General features: G+C 38.9%; 1 long non-coding RNA gene across 2 annotated transcripts in view; it reads right to left on the reverse strand.

Annotated features, from left to right (window-relative positions):
- LOC125166228 (uncharacterized) overlaps window positions 1-20,298 on the reverse strand; it is a 406,738-nt gene that overhangs the window by 235,592 nt on the left and 150,848 nt on the right. The window contains exon 3 of one of the 2 annotated variants that reach the window (XR_007152406.1): window positions 1,232-1,305. The exons of the other annotated variant lie outside the window; for it this stretch is intronic. This is a non-coding gene — a long non-coding RNA (uncharacterized LOC125166228). The remainder of the gene's footprint in view (window positions 1-1,231; window positions 1,306-20,298) is intronic. 2 annotated transcript variants of the gene reach the window in all.

Here is a 20,298-nt window from a genome sequence, read left to right on the forward strand (position 1 = left end):
AGAGAGAGAGAGAGAGAGAGAGAGAAAAGCCAGCATATGCAATCAAGCAGTCTGGTTCCAGAGGTTCTGCTCTCCTCAGGGTATCAGGGGCCTGCCAGACAGCGCCCAGGGCAACTGCTAGACACTCACAATATTACTGACCATTTTAATCCTACGTTCCAATGGCGATAAAGCACTCTAGAGTCCACCCCTCAAAATATACCCTTATCTTAAACAACATGAAAAATATGTAAAATTAAAATTATTATGTTTAAATACATTTTCTGCTGAAGCACTTAAATAAAAAAAATTATCCTCTTCCATATTTTATTGATTGTGATTAATAATTTCAAGAGAAAAAAAAATCGAGCCCTTCAGTAGACTATAAGAATAAGCTTTTAGGGGTGCCTGGGTGGCTCAGTCGGTTAAGCATCGACTTCAGCCCAGGTCATGATCTCACAGTTCGTGAGTTCGAGCCCCGCGTCAGGCTCTGTGCTGACAGCTTGGAGCCTGGAGCCTACTTAGGATTCTGAAGCTCCCTCTCTCTCTGCCCACCCCCCTCCCCAGCTCATGCTCCCACTCTGTCTCTGTCAAAAATAAATAAACTTAAAAAAAAAGAATAAGCTTTTATTATAATGAGATTAGAAGTATCATAACATTTAATGCCTCATCAGACTTATAAAAATGAATGATTCCATATATGTGGAAGGATGATTATTTGAATAATTTGTAATGTATGGCCTCCATCTCCTGCACGTCCTTGTTTCCTAGAGTCCCTGCCACCAGAAGTCCAGGCAGCCAGGTGTTCCAGCCTCATACTTTCAGAGTTGAATTGTACTGCCAAGATACAGAAAGTTACTGATCAGTTTGGTTTTTTTTTTAAATATTCACTCATGAAAAACTATACATATATAATATATATGTATGCCATAAAAGTTTATAATAAAATCAACTCCAACATGCCCAACATCTAGTGATCCAGACTCAGTTTTTGAGGCTCAAACACAATCATGAATCTTTAGAAGAAACTATGGCTTTGTGAAGAAGGCTTTTGAGCTGAAAATTCCTGAATCCTCTGCATCATTTGAGTCCTGGTTTGAACAAAAAGGACAGAAGTAATACTGGTTATCATGAGTTTGTCAGTTTAGATTCAATAAAGATTCCATGAGACAAGACTAGAGAAGGACTAGAGAGTGGCAGGAAGAGTTGCCTGATGACAACTTCTAAGAATCCTTGGGCCTGTGTCTCCTACCTGTTAAGCTCCGATGGGAGCTTGTTGGGAGTCCAAGAGTTCCTGCATGGAATCCTGGAAAATGAAGGCATGGCCTGGGGAAAGAGGCAGAATGAAATCATGAATAGACTGAGTTTTAATCTAAGATGATTATATTTGCCTAGCATTTTCTAAGATTTCATTTTCTGCAAAGATGTAGAAAGAGAGATAGAAATAAATTCAAGTGACAGGAAATTAAAGACAGTTACTTTTTTTGTACACCTGAGAATGTGACTAAGACGTGTACAGTTATAACATATATTGGTAAAATATTTTTTTAATTTTACTCTAGAAACATATATACACCACTTGGGAATATTGTATCAAGTGGTATGTGTAATGGATCAGGCTAACAAAGCAAATCAATCTAAGTGTCTCTACCTTTTGTTAATGCAAAGCATTTGTCTGAGAAAAGAGCTAATGGTTGGTTTATTAACCAACTACTGAGCATTGTGGATATGGGAAGTTAGAATTATCTACCCAGTCTATCTGTCACCAATATATTAACATAATCTTTGAAGTGCTTTCCAAATTTGAGATTACATAACTCTGCTATATTCTGCTCAAGAGGGAAATTAAGCATTTGGGGGAAAGTCTCTGAACCCATTCAGTAGCATTTACTCCTCACAGTTAATGCAGAAAAGAGGTGAAGCCCTCCTCCATTCCATTATCATGGGCTCACAGCCACCCATTCTGAACCAACATCATTCTCTCAACCTGTAAGACCACTTAAGATTCCCATCTTCTTACAAAACCATGAAAAAAAAAGGGAAATAAAGCACAGAACCTAAACATTTCCAGCCAATCTACCTCTATACAAAGATCATGCTCACAATAGGAAACTTAAGACAATGACAATCAACTCTTAAATGAGTTTGGCCCCTGGTATGTGCTTTGCTAGAGCCCTCAGATACTGCTCTCTCTTTAAAAGAAGGTGGCTTGGTTCCATCGTGTAATGGTTAGCACTCTGGACTCTAAAAGAAGGTGGCTCAGTCGGTTGAGCATCCGACTTCAGCTCAGGTCATGATCTCACAGTCCATTAGTTCAAGCCCCGCATCAGGCTCTGTGCTGACAGCTCAGAGCCTGGAGCCTGCTTCGTATTGTGTCTCCCTCTCTCTCTGGCCCTCCCCTGCTCATGCTCTGTCTCTCTCTGTCTCAAAAATAAATAAAAACATTTAAAAATTTTTAAAAGAAGGATCTGATTGTACGCAGTCATGTAACACTGTGTGCTTAAATTAAATGTATTGCTCTTAGAAATTTCCAGAACTCAGGCATCCATAGCTTCACTTTGTAACCCATGTGTGACAAAGTGTGAAGAGTTTGTGGGGGGGTTAAAATCAGAAAAATTGGAGTTGAAATCCCAGGCAGCCACTGACCTAGAAAAACTTACACTCTAGAGAGGATGACAGATATATACCACAAAATTTCAATACAGTGCCATGAGTGCTTTGACAGACATAAACACATGATGTTATGAGAGCAGAAGCAGAAGTGTTGGGGGCAGGAGAAGTGTCAAGAAATGAGTCTTACAGAGAGAATGCTTGAGCCAAGTCTTAAAAGAGAAGTAGGAGCCTGCCAGGCAAAGAAAAGTGCTTATTAACTGCTAAACAAGGAAGATCAGTTACACCATGCACATGGCTACACAAGGAAAGCACACATCATCAATTGCTGTGAAACAGCCATGAGAATCAATCCTGACGAAGCGTGTATCTGGTGCTTTTGATGAAAAGTGTAGTAGAGATCTCAGGGGGAAAGATGAAAGATCAGAGAGACCTATAGGTATAAGAACCTTGTCTCTCCACACCATCCATCCACTCAAACTATTTTTATTGGACAGAACTGAAAGAAACATTGTTGGCAAATAAAATACCTACCAGAACATTCTGGACTGCTTCACGCTGCATATATACTCGAACTTTGACCCATACAGCACAAATCCATATTCAAGTGGTTAAGGGGCCATATAAGATGAGCGCTTGTTATGAATGAAACTTTGGTGATTACATCAGCTACGCTAACCCAGAACAGCTGACAACTATTGCCAATATCATGCGTTCAGCAATCAGCAACATCTTTGGTACAGATGTCAGGGAAACCATCGTGCCAATTATGCTGTAATGATGAGAGTAGAGAGCCTGGCTAGGGAATTCTCATTTCATGTCTTCTTTGAAAAAGCATCTCTTAAAAGAGGGCAATATACAATATATACAGTGTATCCTGTCACTCTTTTTGGCTTGAGCTGCACCCCTTTTGACTCTGTGGATCACTGAACTTTCTGATCTTGGAGTTGGGATGGTATAAGCTAAAGGGTTTTGGCACACACAAAACCCACTACATTCTTGAATGCTCAAGACAGCTTTACAGTGTCTTAAGCTACATCTGAGCAAACCTGTTTCTTACTAATAATGTCAGTCTTTTGAATATTTTCTCTACAAAGGACGCAAGGAGAAAAATATCATTTGTTAATCAGAACTCATCTAAATTTCACAGTTAATTGAATGATTCTGCATTCCATCTTTAGAAAAAAATAATAAAGAGTAGGAGACAATCTTTTACAGGAAAACAGGCAATGCATACCCTGATGTCAGTGTGGATTTAAGTCCTTCTCTCACATCTTCTGTAATGGCAGTACTTTGCAGTTCATTCACTTTTCCTAAGCAATATTCACCAAGCACCTACTGTATGCTAAGGACTGCTCCAAATGAGAGAAAATGTTCAGATATGTGACCTCAGCACAATGTTTTCAATCATTAGAGAAAAAAATAGCTTATGCTTACTATATTGAACTTACTAAGGTTAGGAAATGTTCAAATAGGATTTTCATCAGTGAGGAAGGAAACAAAAATGCATTCACTGTCAAGCCTCAGTTAACCAGATAATTCTATTATAAGCACTCAACTCTACTATTCATGAATGCTTCTGGTAATTCCAGGACTTTCAAAATTTGAATAAATATATGGATCAAGGGGCATTAGATTAAGCAAAAGGTTTCAGCTTCTAGCCAAAATAAATGAATGCAAGACTATAGAAAAATGGGGAAGAAGGAATCACCACAAGGCAGATCTTCAGATCATGAAGGTGACACACCTTCATAGGCCTGTGTAAATTTAGACCCTAAGCACACTCTTGCTGCCAGAAACTGCTTCCAATAGAAAATTTTATAGGCATTTTAAAGTCTCATGGGTGAGTCCCTGAGAATATCACAGTTGGTCAAAAAACATATGTGTTTCAACTTTTTCTAACTTGCTTTGGTGTTAGCTTATAAAAACTCATAGGTGTATATTGGACTCATTAAACTGAGGGACTCATAAGCACTGGCTCGATCAGGGCAGGGTGCTGACAGGCATTATACATTATGCAAGCTTCCCCACATCATTCTGCCAACGTGCTTCCATTTTAATCCAAAACATTCCCAACTTGTCAAATACTAGGCCTCCCTGGAACACATAAAGCCAGTCATGCCACCTCATGCAAAGGTTCTCTGATGTGGACAAATTTCCACTGGAGACTATAAGGAACCCATGACCACATTTTCACATGTTACTTCAGATCAATCCAAAATCCTCTCTCCAGAACTCTTATAACAGTAAAGCAGTAACCTAGGCAAAGCAGGTGGAAGAAGATGGAGCCAAAGCATGCTACTTAACAGTTGTCAAGCACCAGGTTTATTCATCATTGAATAAATCAAGTGAATATATACATTTCATTTAAGAGCCCACTGGGGATGAAGATGTTATTATTTATTTATTTATTTATTTATTTATTCATCATGTATTCATTTGTTTGTTGTATTTTCAGAATCTCCCAGAACTGTCAAGATCATACTGAAGCTGAATGCAAAAAATACTTTCAAATCTCTAAATTTTCTAAAGGGGCCACAGACAGAGTTCACATAAAATATACTTTCATGTTGACAAATTGGCATGTCAAGACAATTAGCCTCTTTGTAGAAAGATGGTGGACAGATGTATGGAAGAATCATGGGTCTGATTGTTCCACAAAAGTCAATAAGGCTGAGTCTCCAACAGAGCTACTATGTCAAAGAAGGGAGAGATAAGAATTGGAAATCTGATGGAAAACAGCCACGCAGGAAATACAAAGGGAAACATTTTGAATTGTGGTTGAAAATAGTATGAGTAAACTTTGTTCTAAGACATGTGTGGAGCTGGAAGCAACACACCCAGGAAGAGTGATTATAAGCCATAAATAAGAGGTTTATGACAAGCTGAACAATAAAAGCCTAATGGAGAGGTAAATTCCTTATGATGGAATGTGAGCTCTCTGCAAACCTTATGAAAAGAAGTCAAGAGAAGACGCAGAGGGCTCTGAATTCAGAAGAGAACCCTGAAGAGTGGTGAAGTGAAAAAATTAGTGATGTGATTCCTTCAATTAAAAAAAAAGGGTAGAAACGGTCCCAAAATTTTAAGTCAATTTAACTAATAGCTAGAAGAGGTTCAAAGGATATTTACTAGTCATCATGTGTCTGAAAATATGCTCATTCATGTCACTGATTATTTGTGCCTAGTGTAAATCAATACCTAAATTAGGTGAGTCTAAAAGATAGGTGTGTGTAAAATGTTTGGAGAGCCCAGAGGGAGAATTATGCCGGGTCAATTTAGTTTTCTTCTTCAATAGGTAGATGATGTCAAAAAGGAAAAAAAAAATATTTCCAGAGAATCTGATTCTCCAAATATGACATTTTTATGAATAATTGAAAAATACACTGTCTAGAATATTTTAATGTGTGAGCGCACACAATCAACCAGAGGACTAAACCCAAAATTTGGTTATACTCAACTCAAGTTAAGGGATGTCACTGAGTGAGATGGTTGACATTCATTAATGGCTTTATCAGCAACTTAGCTGGCAGGATAAGAAACACAATGTCACTGGAATGTTCGGCAACAAATTGGGAACACTATGAAAAAATAGGAATAGAATTTGGTGATCTAAAGGTATCTGGCTAAATATCCCTGATGAATATGGATGCAAAAATTCTCAACAAGATACTAGCAAATTGAATTCAACAGCATATAAAAAGAATTATTCACGATGATCAAGTGGGATTCATTCCTGGGCTGTAGGGCTGGTTCAACATTCGCATATCAATCAATGTGATACATCACATTAATAAAAGAAAGAAAAGAAAAGAAAAGAAAAGAAAAGAAAAGAAAAGAACCATATGATCCTGTCAATCAGTGCAGAAAAAGCATTTGACAAAATTCAGCAACCTTTCTTAATAAAAACGCTTGAGAAAGCCGGGATAGAAGGAACATACTTACACATCATAAAAGCCATTTATGAAAAGCCCACAGCTAACATCATCCTCACTGGGGAAAAACTGAGAGCTTTCCCCCTGAGATCAGCAACACGACAGGGATGTCCACTCTCACTGCTGCTGTTTAACATAGTGTTGAAAGTTCTAGCATCAGCAATCAGACAACAAAAGGAAATCAAAGGCATCAAAATTGTCAAAGATGAAGTCAAGCTTTCACTTTTTGGAGATGACATGATATTATACATGGAAAACCAGACACACTCCACCAAAAGTCTGCTAGAACATGAATTCAGCAAAGTCACAGGATATAAAATCAATGTACAGAAATGAGCTGCATTCTTATACACTAATAATGAAGCAACAGAAAGACAAATAAAGAAACTGATCCCATTCACAATTGCACCAAGCATAAAATACCTAGGAATAAACCTAACCAAAGATGTAAAAGATCTGTATGCTGAAAATTATAGAAAGCTTATGAAGGATATTGAAGAAGGTATAAAGAAATGGAAAAACATTCCATGCTCATGGATTTGAAGAATATATATTGTTAAAATGTCACCACTACCCAAAGCTATCTACACATTCAATGCAATCCCAATCAAAATTGCACCAGCATTCTTCTCAAAGCTAGAACAAGCAATCCTAAAATGTGTATGGAACCACAAAAGACCCCAAATAGCCAAAGTGATATTGAAGAAGACCAAAGCAGGAGGCATCACAATCCCAGACTTTAGCCTCTACTACAAAGCTGTAATCATCAAGACAGCATGGTATTGGCACAAAAACAGACACACAGACCAATGGAATAGAATAGAGACTCCAGAATTGGACCCACAAAAGTATGGCCAACTAATCTTTGACAAAGCAGGAAAGTATATCCAATGGAAAATAGACAGTCTCTTTAACAAATGGTGCTGGGAGAACTGGAGAGCAACATGCAGAAGATTGAAACTAGACCACTTTCTTACACCATTCACAAAAACAAACTCAACATGAATAAAGGGCCTGAATGTGAGACAGGAAACCATCAAAACCCTAGAGGAGAAAGCAGGAAAAAATCTCTCCAACCTCAGCCGCAGCAATTTCTTACTTGACACATCTCCAAAGGCAAGGGAATTAAAAGCAAAAATGAACTATTAGGACCTCATGAAGATAAAAAGCTTCTGCACTGCAAAGGAAATAATCAACAAAACTAAAAGGCAACCAACGGAATGGGAAAAGACATTTGCAAATGACATATCAGATACAGGGCTAGTATCCAAAATCTATAAAGAACTCACCAAACTCCACACCTGAAAAACAAATAATCCAGTGAAGAAATGAGCAGAAAACATGAATAGACACTTCTCTAAAGTGGCCAACAGGCACAAGAAAAGATGCTCAACATCACTCCTCATCAGGGAAATACAAATCAAAACCACACTGAGATACCACCTCACGCCAGTCAGAGTGGCTAAAATGAACAAATCAGAAGCCTATAGATGCTGGTGAGGATGTGGAGAAACGGGAACCCTCTTGCACTGTTGGTGGGAATGCAAACTGGTGCAGCCATTCTGGAAAACAGTGTGGAGCTTCCTCAAAAAATTAAAAACAGATCTACCCTGTGACCCAGCAATAGCACTGCTAGGAATTTACCCAAGGGATACAGGAGTACTGATGCATAGGGGCACTTGTACCCCAATGTTTACAGCAGCACACTCAACAATAGCCAAATTATGGAAACAGCTTAAATGTCCATCAACTGATGAATGGATAAAGAAATTGTGGTTTATATACACAATGGAATACTATGTGGGAATGAGAAAGAATGAAATATGGCCTTTTGTAGCAACATGGATGGAACTGGAGAGTGTGATGCTAAGTGAAATAAGTCATACAGAGAAAGACAGATACCATATGGTTTCACTCTTATGTGGATCCTGAGAAACTTAACAGAAGACCATGGGGGAGGGGAAGGGAAAAAAAGTTAGAGAAGGAGGGAGGCAAATCATAAGAGACTCTTAAAAACTGAGAATAAACTGAGGATTGATGGGGGGTGTGAGGGAGGGGAGGATGGGTGATGGGCATTGAGTAGGGCACCTGTTGGGATGAGCACTGGGCGTTGTATGGAAACCAATCTGACAATAAATTTCATATTAATTAAAATATACAAATAAATAAAGGTATCTGGCTAAAACCAAAATGATGCTCTTTAAGAATGCTTATGGATTAAAAACAAACATAAATTTAGTGAGGCAATGATTTCTTAGATATAACATCAAAGGCATGATTTGTAAATAAATAAATAAGCACACAAACAAAATTACATAGACTTCTTCAACATGTTTTAAATTTCTGCTCTTCAAAAGGTAATGTTAAGAGAATAAAAGACAAACCACAGATTGGGAGAGTATATTTATAAGTCATTTACCTGATAAAGGTCTTGTGTGTAGAATAAATAAAAAACTCCAAAAAGAACATAATAATAAGAAAAGAAATAAACCAAGTTTTTAAAAATGGGGAGAAAATGAACAGATACTTCACTAAAGAAAACATACAGATGGCAAACAAGATGAAAAGATGTTAATCATTATCATCAGTCATTAGAGAAATGCAAATTAAAACCATAATGAGATGCCACTACATAGCTCGTAGTACGTGTAAAATTAAGAAAATTGAACATAAGAGATGTTGGCAAGGACATGGATAAAATAAACCCTCATATGCTACTAGTAGGAACACAAAATGCTGTACTTGTTTTGGAAAACAGTTTGCCAATTTCTTAAAAAGTTAAACATATATTTACCATGTGATCCAATCATTCAAATCCCTAAGTATCTACTGAATAAAAATTAAAGATTATGTCCATACAAAGATCTGTATACTCATGTTTATAGCAACCTTTTTTAAAATTTTTTTTAACATTTATTTATTTTTGAGACAGAGAGAGACAGAGCATGAACAGGGGAGGGTCAGAGAGAGAGGGAGACACAGAATCTGAAACAGGCTCCAGGCTCTGAGCTGTCAGCACAGAGCCCGACGCAGGGCTTGAACTCACGAACTGCGAGATCATGACCTGAGCCGAAGCTGGACACTTAAGAGCCACCCAGGTACCCCTAGAGCAACTTTATATGCAATAGCCAAAAACTGGAAACAACTCAATTGGCTATTACCAAGTGTTTGCATAAAGAAACTGTGGTATATCCACACAATGAAGTGCTTGAAATAAAAAGGAATGAACTGTTAATACACACTGCAACATGAATGAATTGCAAAATATTATGATGAATGAAAGGGGCCAAAAAAAAAAGGATTACACATTGCATAATTCCATTTACAAAATTCTATAAAGCGCAAACTAATCTAAAAATGACCAAGAGCAGATCAGTGGTTGCCTGGGCCCTTGGAGGATGGGAGATGTGGGGCATGAGAACAGTAAAAAGGAATAGCAGAAAGGAAGAATTATAAAAGGACACAAGGAAGTAGTACTTCCTTGTACTCCTTGGGGAGTAGTACGTATGTTCATTGTCTTGATTGTGTCGATTATACCTCAGTAAAACAGTAAACAAACACATAAACATAAAATAAAAGTTAAAGAGTAATTCCAAATGAAGAAAAAAGGAACTGGCATTATAATGGACAGCTCAGTGTATTTATGCATCATTTTTGTATTACTGTCAGAAAGGCAACGTGGTATTGTTGTGCAAGAGTTGGCAAATAGTCTTTCCACTGTAATGGCACTGGTCATTCCCTTAATTGAGTAAAGAGGTTGGTCTAGGGTCCATATTGAAAAATGACAGAATGAAATTCAATAGAAAATCTATTCATTACATATGTAACTGGCTGGACTAAGAAATATGAGCTTGGATTATTGAAATTTCCTAATTAACAGCTACTAGTGTCACCATTTCAAAATCCCCTTTCTGCTGAGTAGCTACCTCCCTTAACAAAATCTCCCTTCTGACAAAATGTCACTTCCATTATTTTCCCATCATTTATTTTGCAATTAAAACCATCTCAGGTCCTGTGTAAAGCTTCCTTCTCTCTCCAGGTCTAGCTGAACTATTGATTCAAGCTTCTTGGGTTGGGGAGGTGGGGGTTGGTCTGCTCTCCCACTCTTTTTTCTCACTTCCCTCCTTTCTTCCTCCTTCTTTACCCTTCTAGCATATGGTCACTGCAAAAGTTTCTTTAGTGAGTGCTGGGGAGGTCTGGCACCTCTTGCTTCAGTAGCCAAAAATCATAGATAGTAAGTCCACTGTCCCTTTTGCTGGTTCTTTTTTGCTGCTTCTTTCACCATGACAGGCAGCCAAATGCTGACTGTCTCATGGGGGTGCACATGTTGTTTTTCAAAGGGCACTCAGTGACCTCTCCCTGCTTAATGCCCCCCTAGGTGAGAAGTCTGCTGAGGTTCTGTGGCTATGCCTCTTATTCCCCACCATCATTCACCAAAATGGACAGCCCAATCCATATCCTTTTGGGCCTCAATTCCCTTTTCCCAAATAAGCATCACCCCTAGAGGCTGCTACCAAAATTAAGCGAACTTAAGCCCAGTCCCCACTTGAGGTCTCCATTTGACCACAGGGAACTCCCAGAATTCCTTGTCAAGTCAAACAATGGGAAGGCAGAGAGTGGGAACTACCATCCACCCCATCCTAGAACTCCCTCTCTCTTCTGCCATCTCTTTTCCTGCTCCTTTTTCTCACAAGCAGTATTACACATTCTGATGGTTTAGGGTTGAGGGGCACAGAGAAGAAACAATTACCCATTCCTAACTATAGAGAGAAGACTATTCTGGGTACCCCAATCTTGTCGACAGTCAAAGGAACAAATCAAATGTTTCCTCTTCTCCAAGGCAAAGAGAGGAGAATGATACCATTGCATCTTGACAAATTTTACATTCTCCCCAAAATCAGGTCCTTCACTCACTCACCCTCTTCTACCTTTTCTTGATAAAGATCTCAAAACTGTTGAGCCTCTCTCAATGGGGTAGGGTAGGGAGACAGACATTAAGAAGCAAGCCCTCTTTGGACTTGGCCTGAGAGAATTCAGTAAATGTTCCCAATGCCAGGTAAAGGGGGGTGTGTGTCCCACTATAACCTACCCCTGAGCTACTGTTGAATGGCTTCCAGGAAAGAGGATCTCCCTCAGTCCCTATACACACATACCACATGAATCTACTTTTTCTAGATCCCTTTGCTGGGTGCTCCAAAGAATTCCAGAATGAATGGGTATACAGTCTGACAGGAAATATTCAAAAAGTAGCTGAAGAATCATAATGGCAAAGTAGAACAAATTCCATAAAGAGCCACAGATAAGGTCAAGGATAGACTGTATTGCACCAAGCACTGTTCAGGAATTGTCTTCTATACCTAAAATGAAAGAAGAGATTTCCTCCAGTTGTGGGATCATGAAGACATTGGCATTTGTTCTGAGCCTTAAAGAGAATGGAGTTTGAACTTGTAGACATAGGTGGGGAGGCAATTAGAGGTGAGGAAATTTTTTGGAGACAGTAAATCACAAGGGATAACTTATTAACTACCTTTAAGTACAATGTTTCTCAACTTCCCTGATTATAGGAATCACTAAGGATGCTTGTTAAAAATGCAGATTCCTAGCTCCACCTTAGACCTCCTGGATCAGATCCAGAAAAAGACACAGGGAATCTGAATTTTTAACTCATACCTCCTGGATGATTCCTATAATGAAGCAAGTTTGGGAAATATTAATGAAGGATCTGAAATCTACTTTGAGTAAGAAATGAAACTGTTACCTATCTCGTTGGACAAAAAGAAACAACAAAAAAAGGGCTCTCATCTCTGTAAAAGTTTGGTATGGAATAAAAAAGACTCTAATTAAAGGTTTCTAAATACTGCAATAGGCTTTTATGAGAGTTAGAATCCCCATCCCTGAAAAGCTTTTAAAATTAAGGAAATCACTATTTGCCCTAGAGGTTCTGGCTCTGGGGAATAGGCAGAGTATTGAATTATTTGGGGATCATTTGGGGATTGTGAGAAACTGAAACTCACCCAAGCAAGCACGAATGAAAAGTTTATTATGAGAACACAAGAGAATCTTAAGTAGACCAAATAGAGGAAACAGAGTGGGGCCTTAGGGAAACTGGGAAGTCATCAGGCACCTTTGCTCCCTCTCTCTCTTTGGGACCAAATATTCACTTAATTCTGTGTGTCTCTGCATACATATTTAATTATCTTCTCTCTTCAAGCCAGCTTCTCAATTTAATTATCCACTTATCAATGGCAACTTCATCTTCCAATTCAACATGACTCCCCAGATACTCAGAGTGAACTGGTACAGTCATCATGCCCCAATTCCATATTTCTCCAGGTGATAAAATCTGATTAGTCCATCTTGAGTCACATGCCCACACATGATCCAATCAGTTGTGATTAAAGGTACCCCTTTTTGGCACTCTGAGAATGTAGCTGGGAGAAACATGAAACTCTCATATAAGAATAGGTCAAATCAATCTTCTGTTGCCTTAATTTTAGATTTTATTCCAAAAACAATGATGTTCTTACATGAAAACCTTATTCTTTTAAGAACTGTCCCTTTTAGCTATATTTTGAAACTCTTATGAAACAACCACCAATTGATATGGCAAGAACAAGTACTTGTAAAAAATGAGTAATCTGATCTGGTTTCAGAATCTTCTGGATAATCTGAATTCTTATCTAAGAATTTCTATGTCTAGAAATGCAATACAAGAAGCATTTTCCTGAAATTCCTCAGACTTTTATGCTAATTAACCTCTATCATTTTAAAACCCATGTGCTTCAAGATAAACTTCACTGTATGTGTTAATTTTCACTTAACTCATCTCAATATTGACCAAGTTACCCAAAGTCCAAAGGTCTTTAAAAAGTTTTTGCAGCCCTTTCCTTATGAATAACACTGACTTTCACCCTCAGTATATGAAACCTGAACCTTGCACTGCTTTGGCTTGAATTTGGTTGGTCACTCTGGCCCCCAAGTGATTCAACACTAAATTTACTCAACATTAAGTTGTCCTTAGTTTTAGGAGAAAAACTGTTCTCCTTGTTTCTTGTGGCTAAGGGATGTAAAAAAAAGAGCAAGACCACGAAACTGAAATACAATTCTATCCAGAATTGTATAGTGGAACAGGGGAGCACAGTGACCCTATTTTAAGTCTTGCCTCACAATGCATGCAAAGGCCCCAGTACTCTAAAAGTCCACTCTTGTTGCTTTTCTTCCACTTCTAATGGGCCCCAGTGGGCTTCTCTACCTGCCTTCTATTCATTCTCTCCATCCTCCTCTACAGCCTCCTCCCAGTCATGTTCTCCTCCTAGTGAGACACTCTTATCCAGAATATGAATTACCATTGCCCAGTGACAGTGGGATTTATGGCGTTCTACTCTTACAAACAGGCTCACTTTAGCATCTCCCATTACTTTGAGGCTCCAGTAGAATACTAAGCAAGAGAAAAACTCTTTCCTTTATTAAAACATTCGACGTAGGAAACCAGCCAAGGAAGTTGAATAAAAGAACAGAAGCAAAGGAGATTTTCAGTGAAAGAAATAAAGAAAAAGAGAAAATAAAACTGTATTTGTTGTAGTCTGACCCATAAGGCTGTGCAAAGCTAACCAATTAGTCATCTCAAGTTGTCTGTTCCAGAGATTCCACCAATTTTCCAGAGTTCTCAGTTGTAATCAGAGCTAGATATGAACACAGATGTATAGACTCTTCAAAAGAATACATCTGCCACTAAGAAAATGGTATGTCGGGCGCCTGGATGGCTCAGTTGGTTAAGTGTCTGACTTTGGCTCAGGTCATGGTCTCGCAGTTCATGAGTTCGAGCCCCACATCAGGCTCACTGCTGTCAGCACGGAGCCTGCTTTGGATCCTCTGTCCCCTCTCTTTGGCCCTCCCCCACTTGTGCTTTCTCTCTCTCCCTCAAAAATAAACATTAAATTTTTTTTTAATTTTATTTTCTTAATTTACATCCAAATTAGTTAGTATATAGTGCAACAATGATTTCAGGAGTAGATTCCTTAATGCCCCTTAGCCATTTAGCCCATCCCCCCTCCCACAACCCCTCCAGTAACCCTCTGTTCTCCATATTTAAGAGTCTCTTATGTTTTGTCCCCCTCCCTGTTTTTTAAAAAAAATTTAATAATTAAAAAAAGAAAATGGTATTATGAATAATATACTATGAAAATGATATACCATGAATGTATAAATTTCTGGGGGAGAATATAAGGAAATAAGCTAAACAGTAACTGTGCCTAGTTCAAGGGCCAAAAATACCCATACAATTCCCCACCCCACCCCCCACCAACTTCACCTTCTCTTTGACTATAGATTTGTCTAGTTTGGATTTATCACATAATAAGAATCATACAGTTTGTGTCTTTTTGAGGTTCATCCAATTTGTGCCATGTCTCAGTACGTTATTTCTTTTTATATCTGAATGATATTCTATTTTATTTATGTACTACATTTTGGTTATCCATTTATCTATCAATGGATGCTTGGGCTGTTTCTACCTTTTGGCTAATATGAACAATGTTGTTATAAACAATTTATGTGCAAGTTTCTGAGAAGTAGGAATCATTTATGGCAAAAGAAAGGGAGAAACATTTTTAAGATAGCAACTCAGCACCCATTTCTCTACAAGTTGCAAGGTGTGCAGTAATACTAACTTAAAAGATAACCCAGACCCAGTAAAGTAGAAAGCCTGGATGTTTTCTTAGCCACATATCAAAATGCAAAACCCCTGGGGCTAGTAGTGGCCCCTGAGCACACTTAACACAGAGTCTGTTCTCCACCCAGACAAAATCAATGGGGATGAAACTGACCACACTTCTACCAAAAATCAAGAAATGTTGTGGCCAACTTCAGAGATGTCTGAACAGGAGGTATTTGCAATGATTAATGAATTAACATCACTCAGAAGTAAGTGCTTATGATCATGGACCTAGAGGAAGATATAGGGTGGGGGTGGGGAGACAAATTCAGAACCATTGTCTATTTTTTTTCCATGAAACTTGTTTTTCTTCTTTTTTTTTTTTAAAGGACTGCACATCTGTTGGAACTGTGTGAGCATTTTGAGACTGTCAAGCCATCATCTGACTTTTGCAGAATTCTTCCAAGGTGGATTTTATTGGTTTCAGCTGGAGAACCCATCCCACCTCCCCCCCCACCACCACCAGCCCACCATCACCAGCACAAAGCCACATGCCCACCGAGCATTGCCTCTCTTCTGCCCTGAAGGGATCAGAAAGCCAGAGTTTACCACAAGGGAAACATGCAGAGTTAGTTTGTGCCTTGAGTTAGTCCACAGCTTTCCATAAACTATAGAAGGTAAGACAGGCATCACAACATCCCAACAGGAGTAGCCCAATGAAGTTCACCATTACTAAAGGTATTTGTCCCTTTGTGGAATCTCTATTTTCTTTTACTTTTTTGGTAGGCACAGTAGTCTTAATTTTCTAAATGTTCAGTAGAAGAATATTCACATTTTCCTTTCTAAAACTTTCTGAAGCTTCAGCAAAACTAATGTATTCTGTATCAATATATACAATGGAGAAATGTTACTGGTACCAAATAAATAAATAAGTGAATAAATAAATAAATAAATAAACAAACACACACACACACACACACACACACACACACACAGAGTTTAGGGAAAGGGGTGGGGTGGAGGTTGCTGGGAAGGAAGCTGACATCTGCTCCTGCTCACAGCATTCAATTCAGCCCACCTCGAAGTACCCCCTGGCCCCACTAGATTTGGATGCTCTGATGTTCACAGAGCAGCTCAACTCTCCTCCAAGTTACCATGTCAACACAGAGGATCCAACAAAGTGTTGAAAAAGCAACGTGGAGGACCTCCTTCAGGCACACACTCTGAACAGAAGCAACAATCACTTCAGTTCTCTTTGCTCCAAAACCAAATGTAAGCCTTTGCCAACTCTCTGGCTTTGAGGACAAGCTTTGAAAAGACTACTGCAGGATAATATTTCCCATGTTGGAGATAAATGCTAAATTTTTCCAGGCCCATCATGAAGAAAAAGTTCTTGAAGATAAATGAATCCAGACAAGCAATCTTCACTTTGGGAGCACTGTGACAACTTCCTTGCCATTAAAATGCACCCAAAAGGGACAACTCTATAGAGACTCCCCAGAAAAAGAGAGACAGAGGTAGAGAGAGTGTGCCTTCTGAAGTAGGGAGTTAGATGTGTCTGGGAGTTCAAGTTCACGTAGACCTCAAGATAAATATGACTTACAAATTTAGTGTATTCATGTTCCAAATTTTAAAAAAATTTTATCCTTACTGAGATACAAAACATAGAAACCTGCTAGTGTTCGTGACTTTTAATTGTGGTAAAAAACACATTTAGGGATGACCCAGTCGGTTAAGCATCCAACTCTTGATCTCAGCGTGGGTCATGATCTCACAGTTCGTGAGTTCGAGCCCTGCATCAGGTTCTGCGCTGATGTTGCAGAGCCTGCTGGGGATTCTGTCTCTCCTTCTCTCTGTACCTCCCCCACTTGCACTCTCTCTCTCTCTCTCTCTCTCTCTCTAAGTAAATAAACATTAAAAATTTTTTTTAACACATAACACTTAAATTTATAATTCAGTAGTGTTAACTGTATTCACACTGTTGTGCAACACATCTAGCACTTTCTTATAGTGCAAAACTGAAACTCTATACGCATTAACAATTCTCCTTTCCTCTCTCCTCTTCGTCCCTGGGAACCACCACCCTACTTTTGGTTTCTAAGAGTTTGGAGTCTTTAATTTTGAAAACTGGAAAGAATTTTAAAATGATCTCATCTAAATTTTAAATTTTCAGCTGAATGAACTGAGGTATGAAATATTTAAGCTACAGGTTCCAGAGTGACCAGTGAGCAATGGAGCCAGGACTTGGGCCTCTGCTGCACAAACCCAGCCCTGTCCCTCATGTAGCATTATTTTAAAAATATTATTGTGGTATTTCTTGTCTACCATCATGCAAATCAACATTCATTTCCATACAAAGAAGCAATTTTGCAATAATTGATATACAAAAATAAAATTATAATTCCAGAAGTATTTTACAAATCGAGCATGAAACTAGAAAATTTTATATGCATCATATAATCCTCCCCAAAATAGACTGCTCAGGTTAATGTGTGAAACTCCCCGGGAAAGTCCAGAAAAAGCTCTGTCAAAAAGGTGAGTATTTATCCCAAATAACTGAAAATTCTGGAGAGAGTTCAGTTGTATCAAAGGGAAAGGGCTGGGGTGGAGGTTGCTGGGAAGGAAGCTGACATCTCCTCTTGCTCACAGCATTCAATTCAGCCCACCTCGAAGTACCCTTTGGCCACTTCATCTGCAATGAAGTCACAGTTAAGTATAAGACTAAGAGAGGAAAAGAAATATGCTGATCGCAGGGTGGTTAGACATAGGAATGGATGACTGAAGAATGCTGTGAAGTCACCTTTCCTGAAGGTATTGGAATTTGTCTCTAGATTCTCATCATCATGACATCACTGAGGCAATGCCTATGTTTCCTTTCCAGTCTTCATTTCCATGACTCTAAAGCACCAGAATTTTCACAGGCCATCCAGTGGTCTAGGTTATGTGCGTGTTCATCCCCGTAGGAGGGGAACAGAGATTCTGATAACACCCTGTATTGGGTTATACGTTTCTCCCTGGATCCTCAAAGTCTACTTGGGTGACATTCTTAGGAGGCAAAACAGAAATGAGCCCAAAGCTATGACACTAGAAAGATTAAAATCGTTTTTGCAAAATCACAAGGCTGGCCCGGCTCCAAGACTGCAAAGATGAGTCTCCCAATCCTGTGTGCACGTAAATGGATGTAGCACCAGGAAGCTGTCCCAAGCCATTGGCAGCAGCAGTGAAATTCATGGGGATGAGTTTGGACTGAGGAAACAGTCTGGGTTGCTTACCTCTGGCTTTAAGCCCTTGGACAAGTCATCAAATCCCTCTCTGCCTCAGTTTCCATAGGTATAAAATGAGGGTGATACTGATAACTAATTCAGAGTGTTGTGGTGAGGATAAAATAAGTAAATATATCTAAATCACTTAGCACCATGCCTGATCAATATAAGCACTCAAAAAATGCCAGCAATTATTTTTAATAATCCACTCCACAGTATGCACCCTGGTCTTCTCATTCTTTCTACCACTCTTTCCCTCTTCTTTCTTAGCCTAACACTATTAATTTCTCCCCTCTTCTCCCTTATCATATACTGCCTATGCCCCCATTCATTCTCATGGACAAGATCAATATCATGCTGGATGATTCAAGAGACAGTCAAAAGGACTCTTCTGCTATAACATAAAACTTCCTCTAAAATATCATAATTAGACATTCAATCCTATGAACAAATAAGCAGCCTTTTTAATGTAAAGCCCTAGGAGAAGTACTACACTAAATTATTAGCCTGAGTCTTAATCACTCTGGTATATCCTCTTGCAGTTATATTTGTCTGAAATTATCTTGTTTATTTATTGATTATTTAACTACTATCTTCCCCAAGCTCTGTGAAAACGGGAGCTTATCAGTCTTGTTCACCACTATATCCCTAACCCCTACAACAGAACCTAAACATGTAGGAGATGCTCAATAAATAAATATTTATCAAATGTTGAACAGATGAATTGCTTACTTTCCTTACAAAATATGTCATGCTGTCCACCCCCCTGCTCTATGAATGTCCTATTTTCTCTGAAGAAAATGCAAAATTCATTCCACATCATCAGTGACTGCCAGTTATGTGTTCCCCTGGCCCATTCCCACCACTTCTCTTCAGCTCAGCTAGGGCATTTTATCTTACATGGGGCCATCTCTGACCTATCTAGGCTGGGTCAGTGCTTCTCTGCTGATGCTCACATTGTGAGATCTCTCTTCAGCTTAGCACTCCTGAAATCATCACAGATCAGCAAATCCCTCAGTATCACCAAGCCTATAGTCTACACTATAAAATTGGTGCTGGAGTACATAACAACAAAACTGAGCTCCAAAAGGACCGTTGTGGAGGGAGGGAAGGGATGGGGGAGCCTGCTGGACTCAATCACCAGTTCAGTGACCATACCCCTCCCCTGACAATGATCTGGTTTCAGCAAAATTCTAAATGGCTCCCTGTTAGGCCTTGAGGATAACTTCAGAAGAATCAAAATCTCTAATATCAAATCCATGAACATTAAAGGTCCAGTTTTATAACTGTCGGGTTTCTTATGCTGAGAATTCTTTGAAGAAAGAAACAATGTCTTCCTCAGTTTTGCCACACTTGGCCAAATGCAAGAAAGGACTAAAATTTCCACAGTGTGAACCTAATGAGTATTTTTGAACTTATCTCAGTTTACTTTTGACCAAGAAACTCTGCTTTTGTTTTTAAGTCAGATATTGAAGCACTTTGACAATATGATTTCCCCATGACAAGAGCACAATATTTAAAAATAAATGAGGGTTTATTTTCTACTTATTCCTTCTCCAAGTTGAAATGATGCATCTAAGACAGAAAATCCAGAAATAGCACAGGCTCAGAATGGAATTCCAGACACTTTAGTACACTCAGCTCTAACCCCGTATCAAGACACCCCGTATCTTGACAAGTGACACACACTTGGAGTAGGCCATTGTCTTCCATTTCACATTGATGCTTTCTGGACACACTTGCTGGGGATAAAAAGTCTCTGAATGCGTGACACAGCTAAGGACAGGCACAGGCCAACATCAACAGATTCAACCAGGACGAGTGTGGAGAAGGTCTGAATTCTGATCCTGAACTAGCCTCC

The sequence above is a fragment of the Prionailurus viverrinus genome, chromosome B2 (genome assembly GCF_022837055.1).
Source record: "Prionailurus viverrinus isolate Anna chromosome B2, UM_Priviv_1.0, whole genome shotgun sequence".
In the NCBI taxonomy this organism is placed as follows: domain Eukaryota; kingdom Metazoa; phylum Chordata; class Mammalia; order Carnivora; family Felidae; genus Prionailurus; species Prionailurus viverrinus.